A 10,128-nucleotide genomic window follows, 5' to 3' on the forward strand; every position below is an offset into this window, starting at 1 on the left:
TTCAAGATGCCCTGCCTCTGGGGGGAGGACAGGGGTATGTGGGATTCCTACCCACTAAAACCCCCCCCGGCGGTCGCCCTCTGCGCTAAACGGGGGACCGTGGTATCTCCCGGTCAGGGATCGCCACGCGGTCTTCCCTTGCGCCTTACTATTTTTCGATAGCCCGTCCCGGGGTATGCGTGGATACGCTACCCCCGAAACCCTCGTGGTACTATCACGATGGTTCGAGACCACGTCGAACCATCGTCCGCCTCACCTTTTCACCTTCACCATCTTGACCCAGCCATCTTTCCCTGGATATATTTCTTGAATGAAGCCTCTAGGCCACGTGTTCCATTCGGCTCCACTACGAATACTAGATCTCCAACTCGTAACGGCCGTCGTTCCTGGTTCCACTTCCCCCTGAGCTATTACGTCATGTTGGACGTGTCAGTTGCTACACTCCCGATGCGTTTGGACTGTATTTTTCTTCAACAGCAACTAAATCTGCCGCCAACTGCTTGTCTATTAGTTCCATTTGTATTCAAAGCGAAAGAATAAATCACAACGCTTATAAAAATATACCGGATGGCGGTAGAACTAAAATTAGTATCATAGTTTTTTTATTTCGTAATGTTTGATAAGTTATTATTGGTGTTTTTATATAATGGCCCCCACTATCGGGAGCCTCTCGTTCCCCCATCTTTGGGAAGTACAAGGTCGTTTTTTGTCTTATTATCTTTTTTCATTCATATTCCTTCTTACAAAGAGGAATGAAGCCTTCAGCTGTGATTGCAAACTCATTTGCTCTGCGGTAAGGTGCTACACCTGGAAATCCCATCATATCGATGTCTGAGAACATTGGTTCGTTCCTGGGCTTTAATCTAGTGCTAGATAATGTGGTAGGTTTGGGTCCAGTCGAATTTGGGTCTCGTGATGGTAATAGAGGGGCTGCTGCATTCTCTGAACCCTTCGACGCCTTTGGGGAAACCTTCCGTTTTTGGCATTTCGGCATCTCCCTAGGTCACTTTTGTTCTGGCTTCTCCATACCGATATCTTTTGTGTGGCCATTTGAAATAAAGTTTTGCTTCCGTGGTGAATCGTCCAAATTAGATAAAACCAATTTGGGAGTTATTATTGGTATTTTTTTTTATTTTTTCATAATTTTCTCTAACATAGTCAGAGCCTTAATATCTATTTACAATTTCTAGAAAGAGGGGAGGAATCCTCAATAGGACGCCTGGGAATGGAGGGCCCAGACAGTGTCAGACTCTTACTGACTACCTCCCCCCCCTCCCCCCGTCGGCTTTGTTACAATTAAGTTCTTAGTTTTTTGCTTATTCTCTAATATTTCTATGGTATTAACTCTTATTTATATTACACTTATTATTTTCTTAAGATATTTACATGTACGAGGGTCAAACTGAAAGTTCTTAGAAAATCAAAAACTAAGCATTCTAGCAAGTTATTAGTTTTATTATAACTTTTCAAAATAGCGTCCATTTACATCAATACATCGCTGCATTCGATGGAACCATTGAGAAAAGCACCTTGCCCACTCGGCCTTAGGGGTCTCTTCGACGGCGTTTTGAAACGCAGCCACTGCTTCTTCGGCGTCCATAAAATGTTTTCCTCGAAGTTTTTCTTTTATTTTCGGGAATAAATAAAAATCGCAGGGTGCGAGGTCGGGGCTATACGGCGGGTGACCCAGTAATTCCACGTCTGAGGTCGCCAAATAGTCGATCGTTTGCCTGGCGGTGTGCGACGAGGCATTGTCGTGATGAAGGAGGATCCTGCTGCGAGGTCGTTTCTCTCGAACTTTTTCCAAGACAAGTGGCAAACAGTTGTTAGTGTACCACTCTGCATTAACCGTTTTCTGATCCTCTAAGACAACTGTCGCGTAATGACCTGTCTTTCCGAAGAACGAGGCCACCATCTTTTTTCCAACACTTCGACCTCTCTTCACTTTAGTTGGCAACTCTTCGGAAGGAAACACCCACTGAGCAGACTGTCTTTTGGTTTCCGGATCATAACAGTAAATCCAGCTTTCGTCACCCGTTAGTATGTCGAACACAGCATTTGAGTCACCTCCGTTAAATTTTTGGATCATTTCTCGGCACCAATCAACACGGCGGAGTTTTTGAGCCTCGGTCAAATTATGCGGTATCCAGCGGGCACAAAGCTTCCTGACCGCTAAATGTTCGTGGAGGATTTTGTGCACTTGACTCATACCTATGCCTAGACTTGTCCGAATCTGCTGATAGGTCACTCTTTTGTCAGTCTCTATCATACGCCGCACAACACTGATATTGTCTTCAGTCGTCGCTGTAGAAGGCCGTCCCTCACGCAAATCATCGGTGAGATTAGTTGGACCACGTTTGAATTCATTAAACCAGTTGTAAACTGTGGCACGAGATGGGGCTTCATCGTGAAAAGCCAATCGAAGTCTATCATAACTTTCTTGTTGACTTATATGACATCGAAAGTCATAAAAAATCATTGCACGAAAATTTTCTCGGCTTAAATTCATTCTGACGTGCACAGACAATTTTCAATTTGCCGCCAAATCGTAAAACAAATGACAAATGAATGAAATATATACTCAATATTATTGGTAAAGAGTTCTATTTTCAAAATTTAAACTTTTTTTTTTAATATAATGCTTTTAAGTTGCCAGTTCTAAAAACTTTCAGTTTGGCCCTCGTATTTATTAATCGGTACTTATATGTGAGTTCTACATTTAATACTAATTCCCATCTGTATATCCTAATACAATACAAAAGCTTAGTGCTTATACTCTTAATTTCTAGTTATTATTGGTTACCGTGTGTTATAAAATACAAGCTGTAGCGGAAAGAAACTTCGGTAGAGTTTGATAACGGTGTCTATGTGAAATAATGAGGCGGAAGAAGTATTATCCAAAGAAAGTTTAATTCGTGAACAAACACAGAACTAACATCGCGGCAATGAGCCAGTAAGCGAAGTTCACGTGCCATGTTCTTCCCGTTCTACACGACTCCTGCGCATGCGTTGCTGAAGCAAGCCGCGTTATTACGACCGCCAATAGATGGCGCTGTATACGGAGCGAACAAAGCCTGTTGTAAAGTGTATAGTGTTATCACATCGATTTTTTTAATGTATACTACTCAAAACAAAATAGGGCCCACCATCATTTTGCCCCTTAATTTATGTGCATACATGATTATTAAATTTTTACAATTAGTCGATGTTGAATTAGGGTTTTACACATTAAGTAAACACAAAATAACGTTTGAATTGTTTAATTTTATCGCAATACACTCAAATACACATTTTTAGAGAAAATGAGCACTAAGTAGACGGTCCATAAAAACTTTTATAGTCACTGTTTGTTTTTAATAAACTTGCCGGGAGCTTTTCTTTAGTATCGAGTAGGACCTCCTTTGCTCCGTATGCACTCTCTGAGCCTATCTGGAACACTCTCAATCAGATGAGTGATGTTTTCGGTCGGGTATTCGTTCCCAACAGAGTTTCAGCGCGTTTATGAGGTCCTGTTGGCTGTTAACGTGGCTATGGGTCTCTTTAAGACTTCTTTTCAATTGATCCCATAAATGCTCTATCGGGTTGAAATCGGGACTCATTGTTGGCCAAGGTAAAACCGATATATTGGCATCAGAAAGTGCCCTCTACTAGTCTCCTAGCTGTATGCGCACGAGCGTTGTCTTGCATAAACACAAAATTATCACCTACTCTTTGTGAATATGACTATGCAGGTATATGCACCAAATAAATAATAATGCGTTCATCTGAAATCAAAGCATGCTTCGCTTTCTTCCAGTCGCTACATCCAACCGTCGTGGACGTGAAGGAATTAGCGCGCCATGTTGCAAATGCATTTTATACAGAGACCTATTTCGTCTTTGAGACTAACATAGTCTTTAACAGCGTTGGTCACTTCTTCTTCAAAATTACAGCGGTAGGGGGGCTGTATTTGGCGTATTCGCATTATTTTCTTGACGCCTCTCCGAAGAACTATTTTAAATATATATCTTTTAAACACCTCAACTTATCAATAAGATCATCAATCATTGGCAAGGGAAATTCATTCTCGATTATCTGTTTATTAAGCAGCCAATAGTCCACACATATACGTATTTAATGGAATCAGGCGTTACCTCGCGGTAGTCCATCCTAAGTAAGAAAAGGACCAATATTTAGCCACCTCCGCACATGCAGTGGTAGTCGTGCAATAAAATGCACCGCCCACCAGCCCGCTGATAAATGCGTATGCGCCAAACAATGCGAATCACACAACCGCCACCGCCAAATTACTCAACACGTGTTTCACCCCTCCACGGGGCTTCAGGAGTCCTTCACCGATTAGTGCCAGTGTTTGGCATTTATCAGCGGGCTGGCCGGGCGGTGCACTTTCATTGCACGATTACCACTGCATGTGCGGAAGTGGCTATATGTCTTTTTTTCTTTACCAATACCAGTGGACTTGAATACTCTGAATAACTCACCCTTATGATATCCTTACGCATCCATTCATCTATTTGTTCTTCTACAATCCGCTGCACCACTAAGGATAACCGTCTAGGTCGTTGACTGACTGAATGTCATCCCTCAATATGATTTTCAGCTGTATGGGTGCTTCCTCTGTTTGCATAAGTTTGTATCCATGCACACACTGGACAACCTTGCTTCGAATCTCTGTATCTTGCACATGGGCTACGTATATATCTGTACATCTTGCGAAATAGTCAATTTTATCTATCCAATGGTCATTCCTAAACCACACAACCTCTCCATTCATTATCATGGTGTTATTAGTCAAAAATTCTTGACCTAATATTGCATCATAAGACATAACTTCGTTAGTAACTACATGAAATACAACATCGCGATACATTTGATCATCTACTACCATATCAACATGAACCTTCCCTATTGATAGAACGTGGTACCCACCAAACCCCATAGTTATATTTTCGTCGTTAATTACACTCTTTATTTCCGAATATACTAGTGCAGACATTAAATTGCAGTCACTTTCTGAATCTAACTAACGATTCTACATTGAACTTATTTAATAACACTGATTTTACCGGCTTTTTTCCACGTCAAAAGACGTTATTTATTTTATTTTTATTTAACAGATTATTGTACACAATAAAAACACTAAAGTAACAATACAAATATAACTGACACAACAGGCACTACTTATTTCTAACCAGAAATTTCTTCCAGTAGGCCTACGTTTGTGTACACCAGAGTTCCCCAAACTTTTTGATATTGATTTCCTATAAATTTCTAACTGTAATGAAGTTTAGTGATAAAAACTTAAAGTAAAAACACATGTTAATTTATACATTTATTAATTTAATTTAAATTAAAACTACTCAAAATAAAATTTTGTATCTGTTATGTGAAATATACGTAACATTAAATAAACATAGAATAAACTATAAATGAAATAACATAAGCAACAAGTCAATATTTTAGTGATAAGGATGATCGTGATGATTTAATAATAAATTACTCTGAATAAATTATTCTGAGACTGCGACTCTCAGGTTTTTACAAGTTCAAAATGTATTGCGACCACAAAGCGAATACCAACATTCTACAACTTACACAATTTTATAAACATATATAATATTTTTTTTACTTCATAGGTACTTTTATAAAAAATGCGAATGTTTTGATATTATAAGATAGTATGATGTAAGTAAATAGGTACTATCAGTGTATGTGTTGAGATTCACTATCGTGGACCCCCATTTTCATTTCATGGTCCCCCAAATTTTTTTTTGCTGACGTAGACCGTTTGTAGGTTGTCATAGACCCCTAGGGGTCGATATAGACCACTTTGGGAATCACTGGTTTACACTTTTTTTTTTTCGGTTTGGGAAATCTTCTGGTATTCAAGATGCCCTGCCTCTGGGGGGAGGACAGGGGTATGTGGGATTCCTACCCACTAAAACCCCCCCCGGTGGTCGCCCTCTGCGCTAAACGGGGGACCGCGGTATCTCCCGGTCAGGGATCGCCACGCGGTCTTCTCTTGCGCCTTGCTATTTTTCGATAGCCCGTCCCGGGGTATGCGTGGATACGTTATCCCCGAAACCCTCGTGGTGCTATCACGATGGTTCGAGACCACGTCGAACCATCGTCCGCCTCAGAGTCGCCGTAGCTAATGGGAGTTTAGGGCCCCCACCCTAAACTCCCGCGACTCCGAAGGCCCCGTTTATGGTAGGGGAGCACCATTCATCGGAGGGCCGTCGCGAGGCACGTCTCTGCGCTGACGGCGTCGTCTCCGAGCGGGATCTGTCCTCTGCCGATCCCGTTCGGCTGCCTCCTTCTGGACCATGACGGTCTCACAAAAAGAGGCCACGGCCCTCCACGCCGATGACCCACTCAGCATCGCCGACACGATTGCTGGCAAGGAAAGGTCCTGTCCGATCTCGTCCGCCAGAATCCGCCGCTCCGACTGCCACGCCGGGCAGACCGCAAACGTGTGCGAGGCGGAATCCTGGGCGGCTCCTCCGCAGTGGAAGCAGTTCACCGTCGCTTCGCGACCAATCCTACACAGGTAATCACCAAAGCAACCGTGCCCGGTGATCATCTGCGTAAGCCTGTAGGTGAGCCTTCCGTCTCGTCGCTGCATCCAGGCCTTGAAGACGGGCAGGATCGCTCCAACGACGCGTCTGCGCGCATAGCGCTCTTCCGAGAGCTTAGCGCGCCACGTCGCGAGCGCCCTGCGCCGTTCCTGCCGTCTGACCGCCTCGAACACACGGTTCGGCTCGCCACCGCCGTCTCGGCGGAGGGTGCGGACTTGGTCGTAGACCCTCGCATCCGACTCCGCTAGAATGTCCAGGGGCGGAAAGCGCGCCAGGACTGTCGCAGCCTCGAACGATATCGTGCGATATCCGCGTACGATCCGTATGGCCATCCTCCGCTGGACGCTGTAGATCTTAGTCCTACAGCGTCGAATCGCCAGCCTTTTTGCCCACACGGGCGCCCCGTACAAGGCTACGGACTGTACGACCCCTGCATAGAGGCGGCGGAATTCCTCCGTGGGTCCCCCGAGATTAGGCAGCAGTCTATGCATGGCACCCGCTATCCTCTCAATCCGGGGGACGAGGCGATCGAAGTGCTCTTCGAAGCCCCAGCGACTGTCCAAAGTGAGGCCGAGGTACTTAATGTACCGCCCCACCGTGACATCGTGCCCACCGACGCGAACGCGCGAGTCGGGAGGTTCCCTCGTTCGAGGCAACCGGTGGAACCATAGCGCCTCGGTCTTGTTTGGCGCTATTTCCAACCCCAGCCTGCGTATTTTAGCGACGACGACTTCCGTCCCGAGCTTGGCGAGCTCCCTCGTCCTCTCGAAGTTGTCTCCGCTGGCGACTACCAGCGTGTCGTCGGCGTTGTATGTATATATATATTTATGTATATATATATTTATGTATATATATATGTTGTATGCATATATATAAATACCGCGTGCTCCGGTTTACAGAGTTGGGACACATGGCGCCGACGTGTCCCTTCTCCAGGCACCGGAAGCAGTGCATGGGTCTGGGTTCCAGGGGTGCCACCCTTACCGAACCCCAACCCACACGCACGCGCCCCGCAGTCACCAGAGCATGGGCCACCTTGACCGGGCACCGCAACCAGCAGGTGCCCATGCTCGTGTTTGTTCGGTGGACGTCCCCGACCTTGACGTCGTCCACCGAACAGCCGCCCGCCTCTGCCACTGCTTCCGCGACCTCGCCCGGACTGACGGCGACGTCGAGGTCCCTCAAGCGGATTTCGCTTGTCTTGACGGGGCGGCTGATCTTGACCGCCACATCACGAAGGATCTCACGCATCCTCGCCGCGAGGTCGTCTGCCTTTCGGCCACAATCCTCTCCACTGATCTCCAAGAGGAGCGCTTCAGTCACGGCACGTTTTTCGCGCAGAGCCTCGATGCCGAGGTCCGCCAGCCGTATTTTTGCCTTCGCCGCCTTTACTACCTCTGCATAGGTGGAGGTGGAGCCTTCCGGCAGCGTAACCGTTACGGCCGTCGTAGTGGGAGCTCGCTTCGCCTTCTTGGTCCCACGGCTCCTGGGTGCTGTCACTGGAGGCAGTTCCGGCACAGGAGGAGGCGCAGTCTTCCTCCTGGGGCGCCTAGACCGCCGCGGTCGCGGCGGCTGCGATGCCGACGGTGCTTGTGGAGGCTGCGGCGGTGCGAGCGGCTCGGAAGGGACCGTCGACTGAATCGGACGCGGTCCAGTCCTACTGGCGGCCAACGGCGGCCTTATTGCCCTGTCGGGGAACAGTTTGGCCTCGAAGGCAGCCAGTTTCGATTCGATGAGGGCTCCAATGCGATGCATGAGCCCCTCTTCGGTAGACGCGGACGTCCTTGGCACTGGTGCTGGCCGGGCCCGCGGAGGCGCGGGGGCAGCTGCCTTGGCCTGCTCCGTTGTAGCACTACGGATGCGACGAAGTTCCATCGTAAGGCTTTCCACTTTCGCGGAAAGGCTGGAAAGCTGAGAACGCAATTCTGCGTTCTCTTGCTCTAACTTCTCGACGGTGGAGTCGCCCGCCATCCTGCGCGACATCTCCTCCAATGCTGCCTTGACGTTCCGCGCAGCGAGCCTCAGGCTACGCACGTACGTGCCCTTGAGGTTGCTGGACCGGTCCGTCACCTTCTCGATAGCCAGGAGGTTGGTCTCTGCATATTGCCGGGGATCAGCACATGCTCGCAATTCGCGAGCCAACTGCTCCTGACTCGGAAGCCCTTTCTTCGACCTAGTGCGCAATGGCTGCACAGAGGGGTCGAAGAGTCCCTCCTCCTCACTGTCGGTTCCGCCGACCGTTTCCGTGCCCTCGGTCTCCTGGGCAGAATAAGCCGCATATTTTGCGGCCATAGCACCAGGGCTCGGAGGCTTGGCCTTTCTCTTAGCGGCCCTTGAGAACGCGCCAGGGTCGACCAAGGCGCGAGAGGCGTCTGATCCGCCCTCGCTTTCTCCGACCGTACTAATCGCCAAACCGGCGGAGCGTATAGATCGCCCGCGCTTATCACGTACCGGGCCTGATAGACGGCCCGGCACCTCCGGCTCTTTAAAATTTTGGGCCCCGGATGTTAAGGGCCCAGCAGCAGACGCTGAAGCGTTGCCGCGACGCAAGTTTTTGCCCCCCCCCCCCAGATACGGCGGGGCTGCCTGGGCAAGGCCCAGGGGTGGATTCTCCAGCATCGCTGGTACCACCCTGGGGAAAATTTGTTTTTTTAACTGCGTCCATTATTTTATTTTTTTTTCCTTTTAAGGGAGAGGTCCCTTCGCGCTTGTGACTGAACTCCCTTCCAGCCATTCATCCCGTCGGCACGATCCAACCTTGGGATTAGGGTTATTTTTGAAGAGGTTTTCTTCCTCGCAGCTCCGTACAGGTACGGAGCCCCCGGTCCCTACTGGGATTACGGGTTGTCCGGTGTCGGCAGAAGCCGAGTGCACCTGGCACATCACCGCACTGGTCACATCCTCTGTCCCATCTCTTAAAGATGGGCACGGGATGCTACCTCAAGCCTGAGCGGCTCGTCTCTGGGACTGTGCAGTCCTTGGCCGTTTCTGATGAGGCGCCAGATGGAAGGTCTGGCAACTCCATACGGGAAACAATGTTCTTCCTTTGTGACTTTATCCTATTTAGTACTTCTTCCATCTGTCTATTTAACTCGTTCGCTACCAGGGTCTTCTGGGAAAAACGTCCACAATAGCCCAACATTTTTTTGGTGGTTATATTAAATGAATTGAAATAGATTTTACGTATGTATATTTAGAACAGTCTAAAAAAGTAAAATAAGTATTCTTTTAAACTGACCCAAATATGTGACGCTGGGCTATAGATAAAAACTAAACCCTGTAGCCCACGTGTCACATATATATGACACATTAAATTATAAGAAATTGATTATAAGACAAAAAAAAATTATAAATACAATTTATCGATATGAAATTCATTTTATTTTGTATGATAAATTTTAAAACATTTGTCAACGCACAATCCAATCGGTTGTCCATTGTTTGTTTTTGGCACATACATGGCATCTAACTCGTTTCTCCAGCTTTTTCACAAAGTGCTGTCTATATAAATTAGGGCCGTGTGAAAACATAGGTATTTCGCTATCAGAAT

Source organism: Battus philenor, unplaced genomic scaffold, assembly GCF_028537555.1.
Source record: "Battus philenor isolate CCGP_79_NKW_IND1 unplaced genomic scaffold, ilBatPhil1.0.hap1 SCAF_30, whole genome shotgun sequence".
NCBI classification, from domain to species: domain Eukaryota; kingdom Metazoa; phylum Arthropoda; class Insecta; order Lepidoptera; family Papilionidae; genus Battus; species Battus philenor.